We start from the raw sequence: 15,541 nt of genomic DNA, 5'->3' as shown, positions 1-15,541 counted from the left end.
CACAACATTAACCACCAGAACTCATTAGAAGCCGACTGCTAAAAATAACTTACTGGAATTTTCAAGTTTCCACCCGAGACCTCTCAGGGAAGACCTCCCCTACAGCCAATACCTGAGGATCAGGAGGAATTGTAGTGACATCAAAGAATACAGAGAACAAGCAACAGACCTAACCATGAAACTCAAATCAAGAGGCTACCCTTCACATATTCTAGACAAAGGCAATAAACGTGCTAGGAACCAGCCTCGTGAAGCACTCCTTGAAAACAACCTCAAAGAACAGAAGGATCCCCCGCTCACGTGCGTCACCACATATAGCAGCCTGTCTGACGCTATGAAAAAAATCAATAAACAAGCATTGGAATATCATTACTAGCAGTAAGATAACCTGGGAAAGACCCCTGTTTTCCTTTAAGAAAGGGAGAAGCTTGAGGGACTCCCTGGTTCACACACGCCCCAAAATTGAACCTATAAACACACCAACTGTGAGATCAATACCCAGTGTGTGGGGTCTCCCACCCATAACGGGTCACTACCCATGCTCTAATTGTAGCGTGTGCCAACTGACAAGACAGACCAATCACTTGAACTTGGCACCAGGGAAACAATGGACCCAGAGAGCGCACACTAATTGTAATTCTTCAAACGTTGTCTATTTAATTACATGCCCCTGTCTGAAAAGATATGTAGGTATGACGACGCGCAAATTAAAACAGCGAATATGCGAGCACCGCAGCAACATCAGATGTCGCAAAATAACCACCAAAATGAGCGAACATTTTTTGCACCAAAATCACACACACAATGATCTGCAATGGACAATCATTGAACAAGTAAACCCAGGGAGAAATGTCAACAATGCCCTCTTTGATAAGGAACAACGCAGGGTGTACAGACTAGGGACACATCTGGATGGCCTTAACAATGGCATCCCTTGGTCATCTATACTTAAACGTTAATAGTTCTCCTTGACTGTGCAAACCGGAGTAACTATCCTGTACACGAGTGGTATCCAACCCACATTTGCCCATTTTGCCTAGCTCTAAATTATACTGATCAACTAGTTTGTTGGTCCTGAGCCTTTTTTTTCTTTTCTTTTCTTTTCCTTTTCTTTTGTTCCGGACTATACATACCAGAATAACCATCTAGTACTCACTTGATACCGAACTGTTCCCAAATCTGTCCGTTTTGGTTAGCTCCATTTCTAGTGATCTACTAGCTCGCTGGTCCTGAGCTCTTATTGTTCCTCGAACTGAGCAACCAAGTGCCAGCTCTCAGTGAACATATCTTAGCACCCCTCCTGCCCTAGTAATTCCTTTATACAGTTTGTTGCTAATGCAGCAGTGCCCGTGAGTAATTACCCAAACCAGTGCCTGCCGAGGACACACTTCGGCCTCAACTGCGCAAGCAGCTTATTTATTTTTCCCGCAAGTCTTTGCCGATTATTTGCTTCGGCACCCCTTGGATACACTGGACTTGCTCCCGTAGGGCTCTAGAGGTGGATAAAGTTTCCACTTGTCAATAAAGCGGCTACCTAGGGAACGCGTCTTACCACGCCCCCTTCCATTTGTTTGCTCGCGCATATGCGCTTCAATCCTCATTCTCACTTCGAGACCAAGACCGTAGCGGACACGCCTCCTTAGCCATGCCCCTGTTCGCACTCCGCTTCCGGGTGTATCCTGTGTACCACACTATATCAACATCGCTACCCCCGCCTGTCTCCATCCACGAGGTCCGGTAAGAGGAGTCTCGCAGGTACCAAGCAGGTGCTAGGCGTCGCGGGCGTGAGTTTGCTCCACTAAAACCTTCAGATAAGTAATCCTCGATTCCTTGGGCATCCCTGTTTTGCCTGTTATTACCAATCCCTTTGTTGCTTTAATTCCCCTCAGGGTGTGCCATTTTCGCCTCCACCCCCCTCCCGAGACCTATTGTGGTACTGAAAATTCTGGACCCGTGTCATAAACATCGTCGTATCATGACGATTTTAGTATCAATAGACCGAGAATGACGAGTATACTATATACGAGTATTTTTGTCGTATTCGAGCCACGAAATCACCCTGAAATCAGAGATTCCGTCCTGAACCCTCGGGTTCCATTTTGTGCATGGAAGCCATTTTGTGATTGCCCTCACATAGGCCGATGACTAAGGCCAAAAACGAGTCTTAAGGACACCTACACCTTTAGCTGACTTCTGTGTGACCTGGGCAAGCTGACTCCACTGCCTGAAGCCAAACCTGTTCGGCCAGTTCCTTTCCCAGTGGCCGCTCGAGATTAGAATCAAGGCACAGCATACCATAAACCTTTCATCGCATACAAACCATGCCTAATCTTACACACACCTGTCTCTGTTTCTTACTTTATGGCTTGCTTTACGAGGAGGAGGTGCCCGTTTTTATTGGGGGTCCATCGATATCTGATGAAAATACTGGGCCTTGCCGGGTAATTGATTGTGGGCTGGACAAACTGAAATATGGGCTTGTCATCATGACTCTGCTTTTTCTTTGTCGTGAAAATATGTGAATGGTCAACTGTAAAATAAGGAATGTTTGCCTAAAGCATAATATTTCGTATAAAAAGGGTTGGCTGACTTTGTAACTTTGAGCAGTCTCCTGAGAATATACACTGTGTTGTACTTCTAGGATATCTGTTACTGGCTGCAGCCAATAAATTCGATCTTTGACTTCACCAAGAAGACTCTGTGTTTCTGTAGTCTGAAACAGGAAGAACTCGAAGTCTTAGGGTGTGTTCCCTGGCACCGCTGGGTTCTGAAAAACCCAGTACTTCAGTTTGCGCCCAACGTGGGGCGATTTCAGCGGTACCGGTCCAAGCCAGAGGTTCGTGAGGAGGTTCGTGTGAACTTCTGGAGGAAGGCCAACTACTTCATCGACCCCTGTATGTCGTCGTGGTCCGAAAGTCTTTGCTGCGAGGTTCCCCGCTTCCCGACGGCTACGAAGGACTGCTGTCCTGCCTATCGCCCTGTTTTGGACCCTTTGATGATTGGTAGAGCGAAACGATAGACGAGTCTTCTGGTGACGTCATCGATACCTCAGTTAAGTATGAGTGGAGCGTCTCCCAGTCCTTAGTTTGGTTCTTAGTTTGGGTATCCCCTTGGGATCTTTGATTTGGAACTTGCAAGTACCAAAGCAGAGGGACTCGTGTATTCACGAGACTATCGTATTCGATAATCCTTTGAAGTTTGAAGCTAGACTAGAGAGCGAAGATGCCTGGTTTTAGCAGACTTGGAAATTTGTTTTGTCTTGGTTGTAATAGGGGTTCCCGATTGGAGGACTCGTGTCCGGTTCCTCCGATTGGAACTCCAACCTATGAACTTTACGTAAAGCATGGCGTGGGCCCCATTACATATAAAGTAAAGTAAAGTCCACATTTGTAAAGCGCACAATCACCCGTAAGGGTCTCTAGGCGCTGGGGGCCGTCGGGAAGATTAAGCGAGCTATTGCCCAGAGTCACATGGTGCTGGGCTAATCTGCAGCCGGAGATCGAACCGTGATCCCCAGATTCCAGCGTCAGTCACCCTGGCCGCGGCGCCACACCTCTCCCGGGAGAGGTGTGGCGCCGCGGCCAGGGCGGCTGACGCTGGAATCTGGGGATCAGGGTTCGATCCTCGGCTCCGGCGGCAGGTTAGCCCAGCACCATGTGACTCTGGGCAATAGCTTGCTTAATCTTCCCGACGGCCCCCAGCGCCTAGAGACCCTTACGGGTGATTGTGCGCTTTACAAATGTGGATTATTATTGTATAATGAAGTATGGGTCCGATACAGCAGGAAAGATGGTGTTCTACAATGGCCCCAATATGGTAGCTTTGACACGGAGATTTTAGATAATCTAGAGGTTAGACTTTTTAAGAAGAAAGCCCGGCCGGCGATGTTTGACTCTTTCCGCCTATGGCGTATGGCCAAACAGAAGGAAATTAAATTAGCGAAGAGAATTAAGAGAGAAAAGGGTATCTCGATAATGCAAGCTGCTATGCAGTTTAAAGATAACGAAGAAGAACAGGCAAGTGAGCAGTTGCACAGGCAACGTAAAATGGCGATCGATAAATGCTATCCAGTTTTGCCGCCTCTTCAGCAAGATGCAGCAAAAGAACTTGAAAAAGATCCTCTAATGTCACATTTGTTAAGTTCGCCACCCCCTTATGCGCAGAGTGCTACAGCACAGCACCTCCGCAACCTTTAGTTGTGCAACCCCCGGTTGTTGTACCTCAGGTTCTTCCACAGCCACCAGCTGCTCTTCAGTTGGCTCCTACTCATATGGTGCAGCCTCCTCAAGGGCCGCCAACTTTGCTATCTGCTCTGCCTTTACTTCCTACGACTTTGTCTACTATATCGACTACCTTTTCTGGTATTCCTCCTGATACTGCCTCTGCGTCTGCATCTGCATCTACCTTGCCTCACTCTGTTTTTCCTCCTGTTCTTTTGTCGACTTCTCCCTCTGTTCGACAAAGAATGACTAATACTGTTACTACTCTTCTATCTCCTTTCTTTGGAGCAGCAAGTATGACCCCTGTTTCAACGCGCAAACAGTTGCGCAGTCAACTGCCCGACTCTAGGGAGCGGGAAACATTGGATTATTTGGCGCATAAATGGGTCACTGACCCTACAAGATATGAGCTAGAGTCTGTTATGGATGTCTTCCATCAATGGGAAGCACCGAAGCAGAGATATGTTTTTGAGAACATGTGTGCTTTTCTTTGTGAGGAATTGGAGGACAATGATTTGGAATCCAATCCGCCTGATTTGTGCCGTGTACGGTTCGAGTTCGCGAAGGGAACGATTGTGGGTTCCGATGTTAAGAAAGCAGTTGCGACATTATTATCGTTTAGGAGTGAGGGTATTTCTCGGTCGTTGTTTGAGTCTGATTCCTCTGCTAAGAAGAAGGTGAGACAGTATCCAATGAGAGAAGTCCCTCCGGTGTGGAAAGAAGCAGTTCAGGCTGACGCTGGTCTTAACATTGATGCTGTACCGGCTCATTTTCAGCGTGTTTGGGTACATGTTCCATGGAAACGTGCTGAAGTTTTGGCTCTTAAGCAGACATTACCTGACCCCCGTAAAAATCCTGCAGGGTATTACAAGGAACTATAACAGACTGCAGACTCATGCATTATGAATTTAGCCGATATTGATATGTTGTTTGGGAATGTTGTTCCACAGCCTTTGTGGGGATTGATTCGCCATACAGATCATGCGCAAGAATTAGGTGACTCATGGGCTAATATTAGTGCTGCAGATGGCCGACAAGTTGGTGGTGCTAAACCCGAGCCTTTAGTAGCAGAACTCCCTGGTAAGATCGTTACTTACATGAAGACTTTAATGCCTGCGATGCGTGTGAATTGGGACAAATTATCTGCATGTAAGCAGAAGAAAGAGGAGACAGTGTCTGATTTCTTCACCAGGTTTGAAGAAACGTTTATCGACCACAGTGGTCAAGATATGAGTACAGAAGGTGGTCAACGGTTGTTCGTTGACAAGTTTGTGCACAATTTGCTTCCCGAGTTGTGTAAGAAATTGAAAGATTCAGAGAGTTCTTGGGCCGTTTCTTCCTCAGCACAGATATTGGCTACTGCACAGTACTATGAAAATAGGGATAAGGATGAGAAGGATAGAGCAGACAAGGAAACTAAAGAGTTAAAAACGAAGGTTCTTTTACAACAGGCGTATCCGCCACATGGTGGTCAGCGTGATTATCAGCAGCCTCAGCAATTTCAGAGGAACTCGCAAAGGTTCGAGTATCCTCAACAACGTGTTCCTGTAGGCCCTAATCAGTGTTCATATTGTAAGGAAGAGGGTCATTTCAAGTATAGTTGTCCTATTTTGTTACAACGTATGAATGGTGCTTCTGGTGCAAGAGGTCGAGGTGTTCAACAAGCACCTAGAGGTAAAGGACGTGGAAATTTCCCCCAGAACGCGCGACCCTTTCCGCCTCAGAATTCAATGAATAGTTATGATCAGCAGAATAACGCGTCTGGAAGGACGACTCAGTACTATGCTGATGACTACTATGCAGAAGATGAGAATATGGAAGGTAATGATTGCTAGGACAGCCATAGACAAAGAGAGAGAGTTGTTTCAGTTCCAGTAGATCAGAGTGGACCTTATGTTGAAGTGATTACATCAGGTGTGTCAGAGCCTTTTCTGTTGGATACTGGTGCTACAAAGAGTTCTATTATGCACTCTAAACTCCCTGGCGAACCTTTGTCTGGCGAGATGAATGTTTCAGTAGGTTTTTCTGGCGCCCCGGTTAGGAACCCGATTTCTAATCCTATGTCCCTTTCTGTTGGACCTTGTGAATTCGAAGCACCCCTTATTCTGACGACAGGTTGTGGTGAAAACTTGTTAGGATTGGATCTGTTGAAAAGATTGTATGCAACATTGTATTGTTCTCCTTCGGGAGAACAACTTACACTGGGTAAGAAAGTGGTCTCCTCAATGTATTTGCCATAGGATAAACTTCCGACAGAATTGTCGTTTCTTCCCGATATTCTCTGGGCTACTGGTCCTAATGACGTGGGTCTTTTGGAAATACCGCCATATGTTGTGACATTGAAAGCGAATGTTAAAATGCCACGCATTCCCCAATACAAGATCTCTATTGAAGGTGAAAAGGCGTTACTAGCGATCATTTATGATTTGATTGAAAAAGATGTAATTGAAGAAACAAGAGGCAACGTTTGCAATAGTCCTGTTCTGCCTGTTTTGAAGCGTACTGACCCTTCTCAACCACCTGTTTACAGATTCGTGATTGATCTTAGAGAGGTGAATAAAATCGTTGTGCCACAATTTCCAGTTGTCCCTGATATCACTGCCCTATTGACTATGATTCCAGCTTCCGCGACTTGGTTCTCGGTGATTGACTTGAAGAATGCTTTCTTCAGCATCCCGATTGCCGAGGAGAGTAGGGATATATTCGGCTTCAGTTTAGGAGGCCGAAGCTTCCGGTTTAAACGCGCTCCCCAAGGCTATTGTGAGAGTCCGTCGATCTATAGTCAGGCTCTAAAAACACAACTTGATACGATTGTTTTACCTGACGGCGCTACCCTTATTCAGTACGTCGACGATTTGCTAGTCGCTGCAGATACTGAGGAGATTTGTAAAGAAGCCACATTGTCGTCGTTGCGTCATTTGTCTGATTTGCATCACAAGGTGTCTCTCTCGAAATTGCAATATTGTCGACAATAAGTGACCTACTTAGGTCATCTCTTATCGAAGGAGGGAAGGAAACTGACCCCAGAAAGAATTCAGGCAATTGCAAAATTGAGTGTGCCAATGACACAGAGAGAAGTGCGTGCTTTCTTGGGTATCACATCATATTGCAGACAATGGATACCAAATTTTTCTTTGCTGGCCAAACCTTGGGTAGCATTGACCTGTAAAGATACACCGAATCCCCTTCCGTGGTCTGAAGAGTGTCAGAAAAGTTTTTCCGAATTACGTGATGCATTGTGTTCGGCTCCTGTGTTGGGTACTCCCGACTACAGTAAGCCCTTTACACTGTATGTCCATTAGAAAGAAGGTTGTGCATTGTCAGTGTTGACACAGTCTTTTGGAGACAAGCAGCGTCCATGTGCGTATTTTTCATCGACTTTGGATCCGGTAGCTAAAGCGTTGCAGAGTTGTCTGAGAACCACAGCGGCAGCAGCTGTTACTATTCGGTAGTCTGCTGGTTTAGTGATGAATAATACATTGATTGTGATGGTTCCACATGCAGTGGACACTTTGTTAAACAGGACCATGACACAGCACTTAACTAGTGCTCGATTGTCAGGTTACGAGTTGACACTTTTAGCGAGCCATGTGCACATTAAGAGATGCAACACGCTGAATCCAGCTACGTTGTTGCCAATTATAGCAGAGACAGATGTTTCTGAACAGAATGATTGTTTTCTCAGGACAGAAGAAGAAACGAAAGGGAGAGTAGATCTTAAAGACACTCCTCTTGTGAAGTGTGATGGTACCTTATGGGTGGATGGTTCATGTTTCAAGCTTCCGAATGGCGATACGACTGCGGCATATGCTGTTACGACTTTGCATACGATTGTTGAAACTGCACGTATCCCACATAATTCAGCTCAAGCAGCGGAATTGATTGCACTTACGAGAGCGTGTGTATTGTCGAAAGGAATGAAAGTGACCATATATACTGACAGCCAGTATGCATTTGGTGTGGCTCATAGTTTTGGACGATTGTGGAAAGAGCGTGGGTTTCTGACTTCGCATGGAGCTAAGATTCAGCATGGTCAGTTGGTGAATGAGCTTCTTGAGTCACTTACTTTGCCAGTACAAGTCGCGATTGTGAAATGCAGTGCACACAAGAAGGTTACTGACGACGTTGGTCGCGGTAATGCATTTGCTGATGAAGTTGCAAAAGAAACAGCAAGGGATGTGATGAGCCGAATGTATGTTGCAGGCCCTGCAAGATGGGTTGGTGACGTTGGAATGTGTGAAGATACGATAGAGAGTGTGAAGTCTATTCAAGCTGAAGCTACAGAGAAAGAGTTGAGTGTGTGGAGAGAGAGTACGGGTAAATTGGATGCGAATGGTTGTTGGGTTGAATTGTCAGAGCATCAGCGATGGTTGCTACCCGATGCGTATGTGCTTGCAGTGGTTACAATGGCCCATGGAATGGGTCATATCAGTGTGAAAGGGATTTGTAAGTTGTTGGCTCCAGTATGGCAAAATGCTGGAATTCCTAAGTGTGGTCAAGAATTGCATGGTGTGTCTGAAATACAATCCTGGTAGGGGAACCCCAACTCCAACAGGTCATTTTGGGCCTCCTTGTATCCGTTCGAGGTTTTGCAGCTAGATTTCATCCACATGGAAAGGTGCAACAATTTGAAATACGTACTCGTTGTTGTTTGTGCCTTTTCAAGATGGGTAGAAGCATATCCCCTGAAAGATAACACTGCCTTATCCACAGCTAAAGCCCTTGTCAAAGAATTTTTCCCTAGGTTCGGAATGCCGAGAATGATCTGGAGTGATAATGGGAGTGAATTTGTGGGTCGAGTGATGAAGAAAGTATGTGAAGGGCTAGGTATCCAGCAAAAATTTCACGCTGCAAATCACCCCCAATCCGCTGGACTAGTAGAATGCTACAATGGCACACTGAAACTTAAACTGGCCAAGATACAAGCAAGCTGTGGCCTAAAATGGCCCGATGCTTTACCTTTAGCACTCCTATCAACAAGAATGACTGTACATTCGCGAGTGGGACTTAGTCCTTACGAGATTGTGTTCGGCCATCCGGCCAACATATGGGGAGTGCCAAGACCGACAAAATTCAGTGAGATCGAACACTCTGTACTGCTTGATTACTTATATGATTTGATGGCTAAATTGCGTGTTTTACACCAACAGGTTCACGATACTCTGCCTCAAGCTTCTGAAGATCCAGGCCACCCCATCGATCCTGGCTCATGGATCTTGGTGAAAAACTTCCAGCGGACAAAGAATGATCAGCCCCGTTGGACCGGCCCCCACCTAGTTCTTTTGTCAACGAGATCAGCCGTGCGAGTGGAAGGAAAAAAGAACTGGATCCATGGCGTACATTGCAAGAGGGTCCCTTTGCCTCTGCCGTACGACCGGTGGGTCCAGGAGGGTATCGCTGACTCTGAGACTGAGACTGTGCCTCGTTTTCTGCCTTTCAGCGACGCACGTGTAAAAGGAACAAATTCTGAATGTGAAAGTGACAACCTTTTGCAAGAAGCTGTGCCACCGTCAATTCGATTGGACACTACAGAGCCTGAACTGTTGTTCCAGAACCAGACAGTACCTGGAAAAAGCCGTTATAATCTGAGGCCGAGAACTATGGACAAAAAAAAAATTCCTTTTCTTTGCTATTTTTTTTTAAAGTGCAGCTCTCTCATCTGAGAAACTTTTTTATTTTTGATTTTCGAACCACCATCCGGGTTCAGCTGTAGGGTCGCGGGCGACCAAGTCTTTGCAATGTGCAAGCCGGAGACACAAGGTCGACGGTTCTGGTTGGTCCCTGGGAGTTCCCTGGACTGACAGGCACATTCCTTAGCACGGAACACCCTACCTCCGCGAGCAGCACGGTTAGAGGATAGAGTTTTTTGAGATGGAGAGACCTGCCAAAGAGATGAACTATAAAGCTAAAATTTGTAGAATGATGACCAAGAAACGTTTTTTGATATTATGCATTTTCATGTTGTTTAGTGTAATGATGTTTTTAATAGGATATGTCTTATTCTCTTTTCGAGTGATATTTGCACCCACTACACCGCCCACACCGCCTTCTACTGTTTCTTTGCATTCTTTTCATCCTCTGCCTGAACATGAGTCCTCTAGAAGATTAGAGTTCTTTAATAACTCCTTCGTTCAGCTTCTGCACCAACACCAATTAGTAATAAACACGACTAACTGTTGGGTGTGTGGTCTTATGCCTCACACTACGGATAAAGGTATCCCTTATCTGGTCCTGCCATTCAGCCATAATGGTTCTGTGTGGGCATACAGAACGATGTTCATCTACGCTCATGAAGTCAACCCCCTACGTTCTGTGAAAGATAATCCGAAGAATAGTGCTCTAGTTAAGGGTATAGTAGATATGATTAGGGAAGCTATTTCCTATGAGACTATCCCGAGAGATGAGACACTAGCATATATTGGATGGAACGTAACCGGATATGGAGCTACTCTGAGTGAGAACCAGCGAGCAAAAAGATCCTCCCCGATTTGGATTGTACCCCATCAGGGTCATCTATGTCTGCAAGGTAATGGCAAGATTCCCAGAGCTCAGCTAGGGAAGAGTATCTGCAATGAGACGTATGTCTTTGCGTCCCAGACTTCCCCTTCGTTCCTAGCAGCTAAGGGTACCTATTTCATCTGTCATGATAGAGCCTACACATGGTTGCCCCCTGACTTCTCGGGCACATGTTTTGTTTCGTTCCTGTTGCCTCCCACCTACACAGCTGAGGCAGATTACCACAAGACAAGGATAGTTAGAGGTGTCTTCAGTAAAGAAGACACTGCAGGACAAGAATTGGGAGATTTCTTGAAGGGTTTTCTGCCGTTTTGGGGACCTATGGTTAACAGCAGGAACATAAGGCAATTGACAAGGGTGGTCGAGTCCACCATAGTTGAAACTGCCGGTGCCCTTAGTAACTTGACTGCTGAGCTCCAGTCGGATCGTCTTATGACTCTTCAGAACAGAGTTGCATTAGATGTCATACTTGCAGACCGAGGTGGGGTATGTAAAGTGATCCAATCAAGTTGCTGTGTTTTCATTCCAGATAACGCTCCAACAGTATACCAGGCCATTTCCAAACTACATAAGATCTCTGAATCTATTCAAGTGGATGAAGGAGATTGGTCGTTGATGGGATGGTTCTGGGAACTGATATCCGCCTGGGGATGGAAGATTCTGATGGTCATTGGGATGATCTTAGCCATTCTTTTCCTGTTCTGTCTTTGTGTACAGTGTGCCCCTGCTATATGTGGCCTCTGCGCTACATCATGTGTGAGGAAACCTGTATCGAGGGACGAGCGAAGTAATAGGATGATGCTACAGCAACATCTCAATGAATTTATGAATATATACCTGGACTCAGATTATCGTGAGTATAGGTTAATTGCCTATGTAAGGGCAAAAGGAGGGTCTGTGGTACTGAAAATTCTGGACCCGTGTCATAAACATCGTCGTATCATGACGATTTTAGTATCAATAGACCGAGAATAACGAGTATACTATATACGAGTATTTTAGTCGTATTCGAGCCACGAAATCACCCTGAAATCAGAGATTCCGTCCTGAACCCTCGGGTTCCATTTTGTGTATGGAAGCCATTTTGTGATTGCCCTCACATAGGCCAATGGCTAAGGCCAAAAACGAGTCTTAAGGACACGTACACCTTTAGCTGACTTCTGTGTGACCTGGGCAAGCTGACTCCACTGCCTGAAGCCAAACCTGTTCGGCCAGTTCCTTTCCCAGTGGCCGCTCGAGATTAGAATCAAGGCACAGCATACCATAAACCTTTCATCGCATACAAACCATGCCTAATCTTACACACACCTGTCTCTGTTTCTTACTTTATGGCTTGCTTTACGAGGAGGAGGTGCCCGTTTTTATTGGGGGTCCATCGATATCTGATGAAAATACTGGGCCTTGCCGGGTAATTGATTGTGGGCTGGACAAACTAAAATATGGGCTTGTCATCATGACTCTGCTTTTTCTTTGTCGTGAAAATATGTGAATGGTCAACTGTAAAATAAGGAATGTTTGCCTAAAGCATAATATTTCATATAAAAAGGGTTGGCTGACTTTGTAACTTTGAGCAGTCTCCTGAGAATATACACCGTGTTGTACTTCTAGGATATCTGTTACTGGCTGCAGCCAATAAATTCGATCTTTGACTTCACCAAGAAGACTCTGTGTTTCTGTAGTCTGAAACAGGAAGAACTCGAAGTCTTAGGGTGTGTTCCCTGGCACCGCTGGGTTCTGAAAAACCCAGTACTTCACTATGGGGCGTGGATCTTTTAAGTGACAAGTGAGAAGATTTTTCTTTTGATCATGATGGGTCATTTAATATGTACTTTCTCACAGACTGGCCCAACTTAATGGCCCATTGATCTCTAAAACACGAGTATCAACTAGACGCCGCATCTGGCGTGGAGGGCCAACTTCTATGCCTTTCTTTCTTAGTGTTTTTTTGTCCACCTACCTGCGACTTTAAGGTCTTTGGCTCTATCACTAAAATATCAGTTACAATCACTACCATTTTGTTTGCCTACTTTTAAGCACAGCAATTCGTGAGGGTGGGCCTTAGCGTGTCCATACCGCCGAGGTACACTCCCTATGGTCCTGAAGAATGCCCAGTAATCCACACATAAAGGGCAGAAACATGTCGACCCCACTTTAAGTGGAAATATCCAGACAATTATCTTGGTAACTTCCCATCACATCGTTTTTATTTATGTCAGGTTGACCACTGAATAAAGTTTTTATGTGGGACACAACCGAGACATTTTAAACACTTCTTTTTCACACAACTCTCACAAAACCAGCTCCGCAGTATCCTAGCGTTGAAGCACACCGGGGAGGCATTCGGCTTCTCCCGGTGGGCCCGATAATGAAGCATTTCATCGCCCAGGGCGGTGAGTGAGGGCTTCCTGGGCAAATCCAAGGAGTTTTGTTTCTTTTCACCTTTCTCCTTTTGCGTGCTTATACACATTTAATGAATTACACTCTTTTGTTGTTTATGAAATGATTTTGACAAAGCTATAAATTGCTGTTTGATATCAGTCAAAGTAATTATCACATGCTGCCTTTTTTCAATTTTTCAAGTGTTTCACATGAGCCGCTCACTGTTCCTCCAAGAGCAGTATGTGTTCATTGTGTACTTAATGCACAGGTTTAAGTAACGTTGATGCTGCTTCTAAGCTCTTGTTGCTCATCTCTGAAAATATTACCACATGAATCAATTGTTGGTGCTATAGTTGTTTTCCTTATAATTTTGTTATACTTTATGAATTAATTGCGCAATTGCTGCCTGGTGAGACCTTGCTGTATGTTACCATATATCACCCAGGTCTCAGCTGGGTATACGGGTTTCTCCGTTTGTAAATAACCACCCTAAGATTAATGTGACTGTAGCGACCTGGGACAATCACAACAGCAGGGGTGGATACAGAGTTCGCTTAACCAAAGGTCCGATACCACCTCTCATTCATTATACCCCCCACAGAACGTCAACAGTGATTTTGGTATACAAGAAGAGGGGACGGATCACTGGCCCTTTAATGTAGAATGGAGCCAAGAGTGGGAGGAGTCACGACAAGACGGAGAGACGTCATATACCCGGAACGACGAATCACAGGCGTGCTTATTCACCCGGAGGGAGCGGAGCGGAGAGGAGAGAGAGCGTGGAGAAGAGAGGAGTTTGGCGGAGTTGGAGACAGCGGAGACGAGAAGCGGAGAGGACGAAGCGAAGGGAGAGAAGCCAGGAGGCCACCGACACCGCGGATCGCCCAGCCATACACCCGCTGGAGGTGTATGGCTTACCCAGGTACGCAACACTATTAAGGGCTGGGTCAGTCGTAAAGGAGGGATCTTCGAATAATCCCGGTATCTCCACCTCCCTGGTATTGTGTTCCTATCCCGAGCACTGATCCTTCACATCGGCACTTTTACTAGACGTGTGGCACAGATGGTTATTTCCCTCACTCCCTTCCCCTTAGTGTAGTAACTCGACTGGACATCCGACTCATACCTTGTATTTCTCCTTCTGTTTGGGGTCGAGAGACACGACGGAGCCAGACGAGACATCACCTCGACGGACACCCGAGAGAGGCCGTCGAACAGCAACCGCCGAGTCCTGTGTCAAAAGAACCGCGAGGAGCCGGTCGCCACGAGGAATTGTAAACAGAGGAAAGAAAAGCTCTGATATATTGTTTGGTAAAATAAAACCTAAGAAGACCAAAATTCACGTATTGCCTATTCATCCCGAACCCGTAACAGTGACCGTCATTTCAATCGATTTGCACATTTATTTAGATGCTTTGAGGATTTAGTCATATGAATTGTACTATTCTTCACAGAGTAAGAAAACCTCAATATGTACCCTCTCCTCCAATATTTTAAGAAAAAGCTACTAATGTATGGAAGTAAACGAAAATGGATGAGTTTATCCTAGCCATCAATTTTGGCTGATTAGTTTTAATTATTCTTCATACTACATTAGATTCCAAAAAAGAACACATAATCCACTCAACAGACAATCTCATTATATACAATCTTCTAAACAATAAAATCCTTATTGTCACAAACATTTATCACAAAAAATCAATTCACATTAATGACAAAAAGCTATTCACAGTAATGGAAAAAAATGAAAAAAAGCAAGTATAACAGCAATAAATCACAAAGATAGCAAAAACACAAACAAAACAGTTGTGATATGTGACTTAAATTCACATTTTACGTATTTAAACGACACATAATGTTCCTGAAGTGAAGTGGTAAATTTATACAAAGGCTCTTAATGTCCAATGATCAGACTACGCTTATTGTAGTGGTACATATTGAGTTTTTCTTACTGTTTATAGGCCCTACCTTCCCTCCCTTACCCTATTGGGCCAAACCCCTTCCTTTTACAAATTCTTCACAGAGGTCATATATACTTTGAAAATCTGACTGCATTCTCTTAACACAAAAATGACCTATCTACAGATTACTGATTGTCTACTTAAAGCTAAATCTACGTGCACTGACGAATAATGTGACACGCACTTCACCGGATTCATACAGATATTTAGTTGCTTTAAGAATTCAGTTTTATTAAATCTGCTATTCTTCCTAGAGAGAGAGATCCAAGATATGCACGGTTTAAGCATCATGTGAAAAAGCTCGACACAACAGATAAATCAACCAGAAAGGACACATACAAGAGAGAGGGCATGGACTTTATCCTTTAGATCATTGTGTTACAGAAAATGCATTCTTAGTGGATACACTGGTGCCTTTAAAACATATACAGAATATTGCAATATGGATGTTTTATAGGTTGCCTA

The 15,541-nt window shown here is 44.8% G+C and overlaps 1 protein-coding gene across 1 annotated transcript in view; it reads right to left on the bottom strand.

The window, feature by feature from the left end:
* CRYBG3 (crystallin beta-gamma domain containing 3) overlaps positions 1 to 15,541 on the bottom strand; it is a 1,541,789-nt gene that overhangs the window by 382,093 nt on the left and 1,144,155 nt on the right. The window lies entirely within an intron of this gene.

This window comes from Lissotriton helveticus, chromosome 8 (genome assembly GCF_964261635.1).
Source record: "Lissotriton helveticus chromosome 8, aLisHel1.1, whole genome shotgun sequence".
In the NCBI taxonomy this organism is placed as follows: Eukaryota; Metazoa; Chordata; class Amphibia; order Caudata; family Salamandridae; genus Lissotriton; species Lissotriton helveticus.
The sequence above is the reverse complement of the archived record's forward strand: the minus strand, read 5'-3'. Positions and strand labels throughout refer to the sequence as shown.